A 15,702-nucleotide genomic window follows, 5' to 3' on the forward strand; every position below is an offset into this window, starting at 1 on the left:
GTATGCTACCTCCCTTCTACACAGAGAGAGGATGATATGTAATTATATTTGTGAAATTAAAGCTTTAAGCAAGTGCTGCTTAACAATTCTTGCATGTGACCTTTTTAAAATATAGAGTATTAAATGATCTACCCTAAAACATAGAAAATGGCATGACCACATTGGAGTGGCTGGTGATGCTATGCCAAACAACTCCATCTGTGGATGCAAAGTGCTGGAACAACTCAGCAGGTCAGGCAGCATCTCTGGAGAACATGGATAGGTGATGTTTCGGATCGAGACCCATCTTCAGACTTCACTCTGTGTCCGTTTATGTATTAATCAGCATCTGCAGTTCTTTGTTTCTACAACTCCAATCTGTATAACCATATATAACTATATAACAATTACAGCACGGAAAACAGGCCATCTCGGCTCTTCAAGTCCGTGCCGAACACTTATCTGTGCTATGTGTCTGCCAAATTACCCTTTAGATTCTAAACAATTCAAAGTTGCAGTAGTGACTTTTAGGTTGATCATACATATAGTTTGCACAACTAAGTGTAAGCTGGTGGTAGCATGGTCCATTTTTAAAACTAATTGAATTATGGTTAAGTCATAATGTTTTCTACAACTAGCATTTCAGTAATTTTTCCAGCCTCATTTCACTACAGGCGGTCCAGTGTTTCCCACTGTCTGGTAAGGCCATCTATAAGTTGTTTGTATTGGTTGAAGGATTCCTATTGCCACTCCAGCAAACATCACCTCATTTTGCAGATTACAGAATTCAGTCATTCATCTCATTGAATGTAATTTGGGTTTCGGTATCAAACGAGATTCAGGTATAAATTAAAAGCTTCTGGGTTCTGCAGAAGTCATTTGAATTCCTACATATTTCACAATATATCACACCTTTGACATTTTCCATAATTTAATTCTTAAGTTTAATCATGTTTTGCATTTGACATTGGACATTCTATTCGCTTCTCTGTGATCTTACATGGACTTTATTTAACCTGCCCAGTATCCAGGTGAACAATAGTGATATATAGAAATTAAATGCAAATTCTTTCCACCAAAATACATTACATGCCAACATATCATTCTCCTAAGATTTACTGAACAGATTGAATTTATAATCTATGAATCTACAACTTAGGTTATAAAAAACAAACACATTAATTAAAGAGAGTAAACAAACAGACTTCCAGTGAAAGCTGTACTTAACAAATTTAACCATTTTCCCAGATATTTCAAAATGGCAAATCTGGCATTTCTAAGGTATCAACATGTATTAAACCCTAAAAAATACTGTAGATGTTGATTCTTAGAGGGGAACCAATGTTAATGAAGTGAAGTTGACACAGTTCCACTCTGTTAAATACTAGAGATTCCTGAGATAATGCACCCCACAAATATTTCATTACAAAACCTGGATTTAAGTTATAAAGATGCAAGTTTGTTCAGTTCAAATATACAAATTAGTTAGTGCTTTAATGCTTAACTTCATCATTCCAAGTGTCAGAAGAGGTAGAACATAGACTGTGTGTGATGCGTAAGCATTGCCTTAAAATTGTAACTTAGCTGATATGATCCACTTATTTCACAGAAATAAGCAGTGGACAGACTAAAGCAGGTGGGATTGTAAGCACGGGAGGATGTAAAGAGGCTTCAAGGGGGTATGGATTGAATCTTTGAGAACATGGCAGATGGAATATAATGTGAAAAATTGCATGGTCATCCACCTTGATGAACTAAACAGGAAAGCAGAGCATTTGTTAAATAATGAGAGATTGGGTCGTACCGATGCTCAAAGGAACCGGTTCGTGTTTGCACACAAATTACCAAAGGGCAACGTGCAGGTGCAGCAAGCAATTAGGAGGATAAATGATTTTAGCCTTTGTTATGAGGGAGTTTGATTAAATGAGTAAAGTCGGCTTATTGCAATCTTATAGACCACCCATAGAGTATTGTGTATAGCTTTGATCTCCCCATCTAAGAAAGGACATACATATCCTCGTGAAAGTGCAGTGAAGATTCACTAGGCTTGTTCCAGGGATGGTGGGTTTGATCTATAAGGAAGGACTGTTTAAATTAAACCTGCATGCTCCAACATTCCGAGGACAAGAAGGTGTCTCTTTGAAGCTTATAACATTCTTTAGAAGCTTCTTATAAAATATTAGAAACAGGGAGGACATTTCTCCTGGCTAAATAGACTAGGTCAAGGTGTTTAGTTTGAGAATAAGGGTTTAGTTATTTAAGACTGAGATGATGAGAAATGTCTTCCTGCAGAGTATGATGTCCTTTTGGAATTTTTTACCCGGAAGGCTGTGGAGGCTCAACTATTATTCATTCAAAACAGGGGATGATAGTGGTGCAGCTGGTAGAACTACTGGCTTATATGGCAGAAACTCAAGTTTCACCCTGACCTTGGCTGCTGTCTATTTTGGAGTTTGCACATTCTCCCTGTGACCGTATGGATTTCCTCCCTGGGTACTCTGGTGCCATCCCACATGCTAAATATGTGCAGGTTTTTACAATAAATAACCGGTATGTTTTGCCCCGAGCATATAGGGAGTGGATGCGAAAGTGGAATAACATGGAACTAGAGTGAACTGGTGATCAATGATCAGTGGGCTGAAGGGTTATGAAGGAACTGCAAACACTGTTCCTGGAGTAACACAGTGGGACAGGCAGCATCGCTGCAGGGAAGGAATGGGTGACGTTTCGTTCGAGACCCTTCTTCAGATGTCTGATGGCATGTGGTTTCAAGCTTTTGTATATTCTGCCCTATGAGAGAGGGTCAAGGGGAATAACCAATGGTAAGTGGTCCATCAGTATGTGTAGGAAGTAACTTCAGATGCTGGTTTATACCAAAGACAGACACAAAATGTGCCTTCGGCTGCTTTCCACAGACAGCGTGAAGTGTAGATGGAATCGACAGACGGGGTGAAGCAGAGACTAATTTGCATGATGAACTGCATCCACAACTTTGCCATTCTTGGGCAAACCAGTTGCCAAATCAAGTTGTGTTGTTTCTTGATGGGATGATTAAGAATTTAAATGTTCTAGTTCATATGACAAATAAACAGTCTTGATCTTGAGAGGTGATAGAGCAACATAGTGATTTAGATGGCACTTTAGATGGGTTTTTGGACTATCTTGATCCCTGGTGTTGTGGCCAACATTTCCTTCAATCAATTTCAAATCAAAATATGAACCATTGGCTTCACTCCAATAACGTACTTTAGTAGAAAAAATGGAATAATAGAAAATAAATAGAGTAACCACATTTTTGTTTGGCCTGTTTCAATGTGGATGTTTCTACGAGTGTATAGTTAAAACAGGTTATCCGGTTGGTATCTCATTTTAATGGGAGCTTTGCTGTGTACAGATTGGCTGCCACATTTTCTACCATACATCAATTATTTTACAAGTACTTCACTGGCTGTGAGGTGAAAGGAATGTGAAAGATGCTATTTTCATGCAAGTTTTTCTACCTTGAAAGGAAATTCCAGACAGTGAGACCTCGATGGAATTTTAAACCTGTTCCAAGATTGGCACAGAAAGAAGACATTCAGTCCACCGTCTACAGCAGCCCACTGGTATCCTACTTGCTGAATGAAAAACAGAGTTTCCTATCATCTTTTGCCTCACTTATCAAATCTGTGCGCCCTGATCTGAGAACCACCTGTTACTGGAGCTGATTCCCTTTATTGGCCTTATAGAAAATAGCCATCTCAACCTTCTTTAAAGGAGATCCAAAGCCAGCTTCTGCAGGCTAACTTTATGGTTGATACCTCTCTTCCTTGGACTAATTTGCATCCTTTCGAAGACTTTCACATCCTTCCTAAACCATGCTGACGACAGTTGTGATACAATTGTCCAGTGTTTTAAATTGATGCAATGGAACTTCCCTACTTTTAAATTCATAGTCCTACAGCTCAGAAACAGGCCCTTTTTTTCATTATGTCCATATCGAATTTTGTGCCCATTTACTCAACTCCCACTTGGTTGCATGTGGATTGTATCCTTCCAGGCCTTGTCTATTTAAGCGTTATATTGTCTCTTAAACATAATCATTGTATTTGTTTCTATTACCTTCCCTGGCAGCATGCTCCAGATATCAACCACTCTGTGCAAAAATAATTACCTTTCATCTTAAAGTTTTGCCCTCGTGTTTTTGATACCCCTACCAGGTGAAAGAGATTTTAACCATCTTTCTTATTTATGCCTCTTATAAAAATTAAATACTTCTTTTCGGTCATCCTTCCTTTGCTCCTATCCAATCATTCCCTTAACTTAAATCTACAAATCCAGATAAATCGCTGGTAAATCTCTTTCCAGCACAATCACCTCCTTCCTATTCTATAACAACCTGAACTGCACATGGTCATAAGCGAGTTCAGTATTACAACTGCGCATGCCCAGGTCATGGGTCATTCGGGGATAAACATTCTCGCCAGCTGAGCTATACTGTGTGTGTACGGACCAGCTTTTCATACGTATTTTCCAGTTTTGCTTCTTCGAGGTAAAAAAATACTGCTTTATTAACTAGGTGTATTTATGGTTCATTTGTTGCTTTGTGCTTTGGTGAATGAGCGAGATCGTGATGATGAATAACAACCATTTTTTATTGTTTTGTTTTGGGGGGGTGGGGAGAATGAAATGAAATGTGTGATTTCTAAAACTATCAATAGATAATATGAAAAGTATTTTTGGGGTTTTCACATCTTACTATACTCATCCATAGCCACGGGCTGTGTGCACGTTTGTTGACTTCTGAATGAGTTCTGCGTGTACATGTGTAAGTAAAGTTGTGTAGTGCAATACTTAGTCACGAGTCTCCTGACTAATCATGTCTCTTCTAATTCCCATTACATTGGATAATTGTAATCAGTATTTGACATTCTAATTTTCTGTTATATTGAGACCTCAGTGAAGTAGCTGATTTTGAGGTTAGCCTCAATATAACTGGCAAGATGATTTGACAGCTCGACGATGGATGTGGGAGGCCAGCAGTTTAGTCCTTTCGATTCTCCAAGCCACCCATCTTTCAGTTCGCTCATGGGATCGGGAAGAATTTTTTCTCCACATTTCAAGAGTTCCTTGTATTGATCAGCATGACTACGTTTTTCTTCACCGGCAGTCGGTGGCACAGGCTCCTTCATGTACGATGCAGCGTGAGCAAGAGCAGCACGTTTGTCTTATCGTCCCATCTTTTTCAACTCCCTGTCCACTAAAAAATGCGTCAAAGCTTCGACTTTCCGTCGCAGAAAATCATCCAGTGTCATATCGTTGTAATTTGGGTCAGCATTAACCAACATAAGATTCAAAGAAGATGAAAACTCAGACCGAAAACGTGCTCACAGTTTAAACAGCGCTGCGTTCACTTTTTTAAATCCCTAATGACCTTTGACAAATCCCACAGATTCCTTGCATTTATCGAGTTACCAAACTCGCTTATTTGAGCATGGCCTAACAAGTGTATTGTAAAGTTGCAACATAAACATCCCAACTCTTACATTTTATGTCCCAACCTATGAAGGCAAGCATGCCATATGGCTTCACCACCGCACCGTGCTTTTTACATCTGTCTTCAGTTAAGAAGTCCAGGTTCCCATATGAAGATAGACACAAATAGCTGGGACAAGCAGCATCCCTCGAGAAAAGGAGTGGGTGACGTTTCGGGTCCAGACCCTTTTTCAGACAAGTTAGGGAAACGGGAAACGAGAGATATAGACGATGATGTAGAGAGATAAAGAACAATGAATGGAAGATATGCAAAAAAAGTAATGATGATAAAGGAAACAGGCCATTGTTAGTCAGAAAGCAGTAGGAATCATATAGGGGGAGCAGCGAGAGTCGGAGAGAGTTCGGCAACATGTTCCACTGCGAAATCTGCTCAAGGTATGTTTACTTTGAGGAAGTTCTCCTCCTCTCGCCGATGAGAGTTCAGCAACATCCTCTCTCTCTGCTCCCCTCTGTGATTCTCCCTGCTCTCTGACTAACAATGGCCTGTTTCCTTTATCATTGTTACTTTTTTGATTATTGTTCATTCATTGTTCTTTATCTCTCTACATAATTGTCTACATCTCTCGTTTCCCTTTTCCCTAACTAGTCTGAAGAAGGTTCTTGACCCAAAACGTCACCCATTCCTTCCCTTCATAGATGCTGCCTGTTCCGCTGTAACTCCAGCCTTTTGTGACTATCTTTGTTTTATTAATTGCCCTTTAAACATGTTTTGCCACCTTAAAGGATTCATGCACATGTATACAGAGGCCCCCTGACACTACAGACACTTTAGAGCTGTCCCAAAGGACAGAATATTATGAAACTTAAGTCAGAGAACCATCAGGTTATTAGGATGCTGATGGATTGCCAATGGTGGATGGAAGGAATGGTAAGCAATGATTGTAGGATTGGAGATTTCATAGAAAGGAAGAGATAAACCATGACGGACTTAGTCCATGAGAATGCAATCTTTTTATTTGAGTGATGGAGGAAGTGGAAGCAGATGCAGGGATGATGAGTTCACAGAACATTACAGGTTAATATTAGGCAAAAATCTAGAACACCTTAACTAATGAAAATAGGAGGTTTGCTTGGAGTAGAAATGATAAAGACTGGGAAGAGGCTTGCAACAGCAGATGGAGTGAGGCAGAGACAGAAATAGTAGTGTGGAAGAAGGCATTTTCTGTAAATTATTCTTGCATATGCACAAGGTTTTCATGAAAGTCGAGACAATCACATACATGGATTCAATCACCTTAGTGTATTAAGAAGAGTTGGATGAAATAGTTTGTTCCACAAGGATTTAGCTTGGATGTGATTGGAAAATGGCCTTTTGTGCTGTAATAATTTAATGATTTTTCAAAATGCTCTACCTAAGAAGACAGTTTTAAGCTTGTTTGCCTACCTTGTTCCCACCCCACCTATCCTTTTCCTTCATGCATTCATCCAAATAAATCTTCATTAATTAAAATCACAATCTTGGTGTAAAAGAGCCTTCTTTTGCATATTTTGTTTTTCTTCTTGTATTTATGTCCCTTTATATTCATGTAATGAAATTTATTTTGCATTTATGTAAAGGCATAGTTATTGGTACAAGATGTACCATACAATTACTTTAAGAACAGGGTTAATTTAGCTTTAATATATTTACTTAATTAAAGGCTTGGTCAGCTGTGTGCATAATGCGTAACATTTGAATGATGTGACTTCTAACCTACTTTTGTGTCATAATAACTTGCCATTGTAATGATGCAAATCCTTCTACCTCTGAACTTCATATGCACAGGGCAGACATCTCCAGCTGTAATGGCATCCACAGTGCTGACACAATTGGAAACCAGACTTACTGTCCGAGGGAGCTATGTCTTCTGGTTGCTTTCTGAACTCTGTTCCATGATGCCAGTTGGGAACGAACAGTGACCAGATGCACTGTTAAAAATAAATACACATGTGCAAGCTTGTGTATGAGCAGCTGTTTTGTGTTGTTCTGGCTGCCGGGGAATCTACACTACATTAGAATGTAGACAATTTTAAGTACTAGGAACTGACCTGTTATTATGGGACAGCTTTTTAAGACGGCACTGAAAGATGTATGTAACATCGGTTTGACTCGACTCTGCTTTTTTCTTTGCATTCAAAATTTATTTTTTGCATCTTCGAAGGGCCAAATGGCCTCCTCCTGCACCAATTTTCTATGTTTCTAAATCCTGCATTGAAAAGGGATCCAAGTTATTTTCTCGTTCTCATTAGATAATCCCTCAGGATCGAGGATAACTTGGTTTCATTCCAGTTCTACGGGTTCTGAGGTTGCTGATGAGGCCAATGTGTGATCCATGGACTCTGCCACAGGTGGGGTTGGATGTGTTTAATGGGAAAGGCAGTTCGGTGGGTAAACTGGGAGGTACATTCTTTCTGCCACATATCATAATTGTTAGGAGTAGAATTAGGCCTTTCGGCCCATCAAGTCTACTTTGCCATTCAATCATGGCTGATCTATCTCTCCCTCTTAACTCCATTCTCCTGCCTTCTCCCCATAACCTCGGACACCCATACTAATCAAGAATCTATCTATCCCTGCCTTAAATATATCCACTGACTTTGCCTCCACAGCCCTCTGTGGCAAAGAATTCCACAGATTCACCACCCTCTGACTTCAGAAAATCCTCCTCATCTCCTTCCGAAAGGAACATCCTTTAATTCTGAGGCTATAACCTCTAGTCCTAGACTCTCCCACAAGTGGAAACATCATTAAGCTGGGCTTATGCTGGGACATGCTGGGACATGCTGGGCTTCTCCTCATTCCTCCTGAATGAACTGGAGTTTCTTAGACATCCAGACACTCCTTCACCTTTCTGAGCCAGCAATTCCCTTAAATGAAGACAGTTTTGAGAAGACCCTTCAATCGCTTGCATTTGCTAAGCCCTACCCTTTGTGTTTGACCATTTGCCGAATTCAATCTCCAATGTGGACCAAAGCTCCATTATGGAGCTCGACAATGTATTTTTCAGGCGTCAGACATGCACACGATCAGGCCAGTTCACTCGAGAGACTGATTGCAATTATAAACCTTAATGCTGGGGATGTTGGGATGGTTAAAGTTATTATCGGTTCATTTGCTTTGCCAGTGAATTTGAAGAATTTTGCAGAGACAGCACATGGTGGTAAATCATGCATGCTTGGAAATAGCACAGAGCACCGAGCTGGAGGTAGCACAGATCACAGAGCTGGACATAGCATAGAGCACAGACATCTCTCAGAGACAAGGATTACTGCTGACTGTGCTCATGCTCTGAAGGCAATGGTGAACTTCATCATCGATATCTGGCTTCATTGCGAGGTGGTTCCTGGATATGGGACGCAGTTTGTTTTCCCAGAGTCTTGTTATTAACCTTTATTGTTGGCGTATAGTGGAGACAGGTATAATATGCTTCAGTGAGTCAGTCAATTACTAGGTACTGAAGATTTGCATGCACAAGCATGTTTTGTAGCTTTACTTTACCTTACTTCAGAGATACGGCGCAGAAACAGGCACTTCACGCACCGAGTCTGCACTGACCAGCGATCCCTGCACATTAACACTACCCTACACACATTGGGAACAATTTAACATTTTTATACCAAGCCAGTTAATCTACAAAAACTTGTATGTCTTTGTAGTGTGCAATGTCTGAATTTGGGATAAGCTTGCTGCTGCAGTAAAAGTGATGTATATTGACCAGGTTTTGATTCGTCTGATAGATTAGCACTTTTTCAGTAGCAAGCTTGCTTGATGTGAGCCATTGCATTGAGAATGAGAACAAATGAGAACATTGTTGGGACAATTTCTTAGTCTCGCTTACCATCTCAGCATCCATCCCACACTCACTTCCAAAAAGCAACACACCTCACTACTATTACAAGACCATAGTTCCATTTAATCTGGTTCAAATTCGTACATGTGCTTGGTTTTTCTCAATTGAAACACCAGATGTGATCATTCTTAGCTTCAGTTTACCCTTGATACAGATTTCAATTACCTGAAGGCAATCTCCCAGATAATTGATTCAAGCAAATCTGCACACCTTTAAAGCAAAGCAAATCGACCCGCTGGGCAAGAATATTTGAAGATAGATACTTGATGGTGGAATAGCTGTACAGGCACTCAGCTATAGTTTCTCTGTTGATTGTTTCCAGTCACATAACAGGCAATGTTTTAAAGTAAAACACAAAGCGCTAGAGTAATTCAGTGGGTCAGGCAGCATCTCTGGAGAACATGGATAGATGACATTTCAGGTCTGGACCCTTCGTCAGACTGATTATGGTGGGGTGGAGGGAACAAAACTGGGAGTGGAGGGGTAGGACAAAAAACAGCAAGGAACAGATGGATACAGTTGAGGGGCCATTTTGATGGGCAGATAGTTGGACAAAGACCAGAGATAAAAAGACAAACACAAAAAGGATAGAAGAGGTGTGAATCATAAAGTCTGAGGATGGATGTAGGTGGAAGGAGAGTGGGAAGGGGAGAAATGAGAGAGTGGGAAGGGAATTCCAAGTGGGGCACAATGAAGAGAGGGGGATAAAATGAAAATAAGACGGTAGTTTGTAGGGGAGTTACCTAAAATTAGGGAATTAAGAGTTCATACTGTTGGGTTGTAAGCTACCAAAAGCGGAACATACAGTAAGAAGGTGCTCTGCCATCGGAGAAGGACCATGACTGAAAGATCAGTATGAAAATGGGAGAGCAGTTACAATAATTTACAACCGGGAGATCCAGCAGGCCCTGGTGGATTGAGTGTGAGTGTTCAGTGAAATGGTCACTGGATCAATGCTTGGTCCCGTTGCTGTAAAGGACACATCGAGAACATTGGATGCAGCATATGAGGTATGGGGAGGGGCGCATGAACCTCTAACTCACTTGGAACGACTGCTGGGTTCCCTGAATCGATGTGAGGGAGAAGAGGTATAGTGACAGTTGTTACATTTCCTGTGGCTACCTGACCTTGTTCTCCAGAGATGCTGCCTCACCTGCTGAACTACTCCAGTAGTTTGTGTAATTTTTTGTAAATCACCATCTGCCGTCTCTTATATCTCACTCCTCCAATGCTGCCTGGCCAGCTGTTACTTTAACATTTTTAGTTTCACTCAAGATTCCAGAATCTGCATTTCCATATGTTCTCAAAGTTTTAAAACGTGAACTCTACATATGCATATGTTACAAGGGTGTACAATAATGGTACATGTTTCATATTTCCTTTGCTGATAATGATAACATTGCCTATTTCCTTCGCTGCATAGATGCTGCTGAACCCGCTGAGTTTCTCCAGCACTTTTGTCTACCTTCGATTTTCCAGCATCTGCAGTTCCTTCTTAAACACAATGTACAATAATGGTAATGAGCGCAGACTGTACTGAAATGAAACCAATTGCCCAGTATGTAAAATGGAGTTATTTGAAACTGCAGATGCCACAATCCTGAGTAAAACTCAAATTGCTGATGTAACTTAGCAGGTTAAGAGTACATGTGGAGGAATGGATAGCTATCATTTCAGATTGCTAATCTTCTTCATTGTAGTGTGTAATGCAGATGATTCCTATCAATTAGTGGGTTTTGCATTCAACACCTTAAAATATCCAAATAGCTTGGAAACCAAATTCTTTCTACCTGACAAGCAGCTATGTGTATACAAAATGCTATGTGTATACAAAATGCAGAATAATGAGAACAAAAAGAAGAACATTATTTTCTCATATATCAAAAAAACCAGCGGGATAATTTCAGATAGTGGACTTTGCTGCCAAAGTGTTGAGCACCAACCACCAACCTGGACACACTGCAGCAGAACCACTGCCGTGCCGCTGCCGATCGGAACAGCGTTAAATGTTTAGTACCATTTGTTCATGATTATGTATTTTTATTTCTATTTATTTTTTGCATGCACACTGAATGGACACTGGTTGAGCAACGTTTTTTTTTGTTTCCTCTGAGTATGTGAATACTCAGGAAATGACAATAAAGATATACAATACAACAAAGGAAGAACATTATTTTCATATATCAAAAATAATTTCAGATAACTAAGGCAAAGCTGCACGGTGGCACAGCGGTATTGCTGCCTTACAGCGCCAGAGACCCAGGTTTAATACTGACAATGGGTGCTGTCTGTACGGAGTATGTACGTCCTCCCCGTGACCTGCGTGGATAGAACTCAGATTGCTGGAGCTGAGAGGCATCAGCTATGACAGCTGTACCATTGTACCATCCACTCTACCTTGCCCTCTTGAGCTGTAAAGGTTACTGGAAAGCGTTTAGATGTACAGCCATTACTATCTCCACAAAGTCCACCAAATCTATATGCAATAGAAGTGAACATCAATGTCCATGTCCTTTCCCGAGTCAAGGTCCACAACAACGAGGTCCTAAATATACCTCATTGTTTCTGATGAACAGGTCATCTTGTTCATATGCCGACACCAGACTGTTGAAACAGACACTCTATTCTGAGCTCTAGCCTGTAAATAGATCACCAGGTTGACAGATGATACATTTCAAAGAGGTTGTCAAAAGCTTTCTTAGAAAAATATAACATCCCACTGACTCATGGGGATCCCTGGTTCAAGTTTATTTAAAACGGAAAGCATTCGGGAAGGCAGCAAGTACCTTAAGTTCATTCCTCAGGAGCACACAAAAGCCCAACATTTGCAGCATAAGGAACATGCCATCTAGCAAATTACCCATCCACTGTGTTCTTCAGGGATGCAGCCTGACCCACTAAGTTACTACAGCACCCTGTGCCTTTTTATTTTTTGGAAACTAGCTTCTGCAGTTTCTTGTTTCTACATTTTGACTGCACCACTGTGAAATCTCCTCAAAGAATGGCTAATGTGAAGATGTTCTAAAATACAAGGAATGCTGCCTGACCCATTAAATTACTACAGCACCATGTGTCTTTTTATTTTCTGTAAACCTGCATCAGCAGTTCCTTGTTTCTACCCATTCTTCCACTAAGTGTCTTACTTTGCCTTAGGCAGAATCTGCAGATCCCACATCATCCTTCCGTTGTTCTTGCAGCTGAAGGATTATGATTAACAGCTTCATCACAGGTTGGCAAGCTGGCAACATGCTCTAAGTTGGAGAACTCTTTCCCATTCTTTCCCCTCACTCCTGTCCTCTTCCCAGAGCCAGATTTACCTCTAGGCTTCGTAGGCTGAAGCCTAGGGCCTCAAAATCTAGGGGGCCTCCAGCCAAGGCAGAACTCGAAATTAACGGTTGCCCGGGTGCCAATGACCACCTAATGTCCTGCCGGGCAACCTAAAAGTTGTGTCATTTTGCCCGGCTTGGCTAGCACCCAGGACACCTGCCGTTCAACTCTGAGCGGGCCCCCCTCTCTATCTCTCTCTCTGTCACTCTGTCTCCACCCGCCATCCGTATCCGTGTCCGGGCCGCTGGGTCTCCGCTCTCTCCTCATCATGGCCGGCCGCTTTGCACATGAGCACTACTATGGCCAGCACATCCTCCAACTGCACATGCGCACAAACACGGCCAGCACATCATCGGCCGTCCTGTACATGCGCACTGCCACAGCAACTGGTCGGCGCTGGGCACTTTCTCCTTTGCTTTGAATTGTGGGAGATATGGCCGCCATTGCTGTCCGGTCGCCGCCTCACCACGACCGCTGAAAACCAATGCAGAATCAGTCCCTGGAGCTGGAGTAACTCCTGGGAGTAAATTGCTTCTGGTTTCCTGGTCCTCCAAAAATATTCTAAATGGAATTTAAACAGGAGGTGGTTGAGGGTCCATCACCAAACTCCAAACTCTGAACAATAACAGCCTATTGCATTTTATCTGTTCATTTATTGTGTATATGTATGGTCTATGGTATATAAACACACTGAACTTTTATCTCCTGTTCTGTATTATGTTTACATATTCTGTGGTGCTGCATCAAGCAAGAATTTCATTGTCTTATCTGGGACACATGAGAATAAAACTCTCTTGACTCTTGACTTGGACTTAAGCAAAAAAAGGTGGGGAAAAAAGAGCTACCTTAAATTTAGCTGTGTCTGGTTAGGTAACAATGGTAGGGTGAAGACTATTCAATTCAATTCAATTCAATTGCCCTTTATTGTCATTCAAACAAGCAAGGTTTGAACAAAATTTCGCTCCTGCAGTCATAACAGCAAAAATAGATCAAAACGTACAATTAACACAATCCCACATAAACATCCATCACAGCGAATCACCAAACACCTCCTCACTGTGATGGAAGGCAAAAGTCTTATCTCTTCACTGTCCTTTATTCTTCTCCCGCTGTCAGGCAGCCAAGCTGCAACATCGAGGCGGCCAGGGCTCCCAATGTTAGAACACCCGGCGGGCGATGGTAAGTCCCGCGACCGGTTAAGCCACGCTGGGCGATGTAAGGCCCTGCTGATTCAAACCCTCGATTTAGGCAGGAGAAGTTGCCGTTGCGGGAGCTGCGAAAAACGGTCTCCCACCAGGGACTTGCGAGCTCCCGATTTTACCGTCCACAGGGCCTGCGGCTGAAGCTCCTAAGTCGGGTCACAGCCACAACCGCAGCGCCGCCACAGCTCCAAAGTCAGCCAGCTCCACGATGGTGAGTCCACAAGCTCTATGGCTGGAGCCCTCAGGTCGATCCCGGTTTTAGGCTGCCAGCTCCACGGTGTTAGGTCCAACGACAATGGAGACACGACAAGGGAAAAGTCGCGTCCCCCTTTCAGGGAAGAGATTAAAAAGTTTACCCCACCCGCCCCCCATCCCACCGCCCCCCATCCCCCCCCCCCCCCCCCCCGCCCCACACACATAAACACAGCTAAAATAAAACCATAAACATACTCCTAACAAGACAAAAGAAAGAAAAAAAGACAGACGGACTGCAGGTAGCCGCTACCACAAGGCGCCGCCAATTCCATGCTTTAATTGTGCGGGGAAACTCCATGGAGCAGCCAGCAACTCTGGATAGAAGAAATTAGGTGACGTTTCGGGTAGAGACTCTCCCTCTGGTTTTATTGTTTTTAGTTTAATTTAAAGATACAGCATGGAAACAGGCCCTTCGGCCCACCGAGTCCAAGCTAACCGCCGATCACCCGTACACTAGTTCTATCCCACACATTAGCGACGTAAGTCAAGAGTCAAGAGTGTTTTATTCTCTCACGTCCCAGTTAGAACAATGAAATCCTTACTTGCAGCAGCACAACAGAATATGTAAACATAGTACTCTGTAAACAATGTTATAAACGAGAAAACAAAACGGAGAAAACAAAACGGTGTATACTTATATATGAATATATAACTATATAAATATATATATATGTATGTGTGTGTCTATATATATATATCTATACACACACACACACACATACACACACAATTTCCCTCCTGGGATTTATAAAGTTCTATCGTATAGTATCGTGTGTGTCGGAAGGAACTGCAGATGCTGGTTTAAACTGAAGATAGACAGAAAAAGCTGGAGTAATTCAACAGGTCAGACAGAATCTCTGGACAAAAGGAAAATATTAAGTTTTGGGTTGGGTCTGAAATAGGTTCCTGCACACCTTTGGAATGTGGAAGGAAACAAGAGCACCCGGAGAAAAACCATGCAAGCAAAGGGAAAAGGAGCAAACTCCATACAGACAGCACTTTTAGGCAGCAACTTTATGGCCAATGTACTGCCCCATAGTCTTGAACTTAATTAAAACATACAGCAGCTGTAAAGGGGGACATAGCGTCACTTGGAGATTTAAGACTGAAAATGGTAGACTTGCTGCCTCACACGCCAGAGATCTCCTCTGGATCCTGTCCTTGGGCACAGTCTGTGTTGAATTTGCACATTCTCCCTGTAAGCATGTGGGTTTCCTCCCACATCCCAAAAACACATTGGCTTTGTAGGTTAACTTGTCTCTGTAAAATTGCCCCTAATGTGTAGGGAGTGGTTGAGGAAAGTGGGATAACAGAACTTGCGTGAATGGGTGACAAAAATGCTGGAGAAACTCAACGGGTGAGGCAGCATCCATGGAGCGTATATCTATAGGAAATAGTTGAAGTGCTGAGCCACCGGGAGATCAGGTTGCTTATTGCGAACCGAGCAGAGGTGTTGGGCGAAGTGATTGCCAAGCCTACGCTTGGTCTCACCGATGTAGAACAGCTGACACCTAGAGCAACGGATGCAATAGATGAGGTTGGAGGAGGTGCAGGTGAACCTCTGCCGCACCTGG

General features: G+C 41.8%; 1 protein-coding gene across 1 annotated transcript in view; it reads right to left on the reverse strand.

The window, feature by feature from the left end:
• The window catches only part of pik3r3b (phosphoinositide-3-kinase, regulatory subunit 3b (gamma)), a 497,548-nt gene that overhangs the window by 200,817 nt on the left and 281,029 nt on the right, over positions 1-15,702 (reverse strand). The gene's annotated exons all lie outside the window — the stretch shown is intronic.

This window comes from Leucoraja erinacea, chromosome 10 (assembly GCF_028641065.1).
Source record: "Leucoraja erinacea ecotype New England chromosome 10, Leri_hhj_1, whole genome shotgun sequence".
Taxonomy (NCBI): domain Eukaryota; kingdom Metazoa; phylum Chordata; class Chondrichthyes; order Rajiformes; family Rajidae; genus Leucoraja; species Leucoraja erinaceus.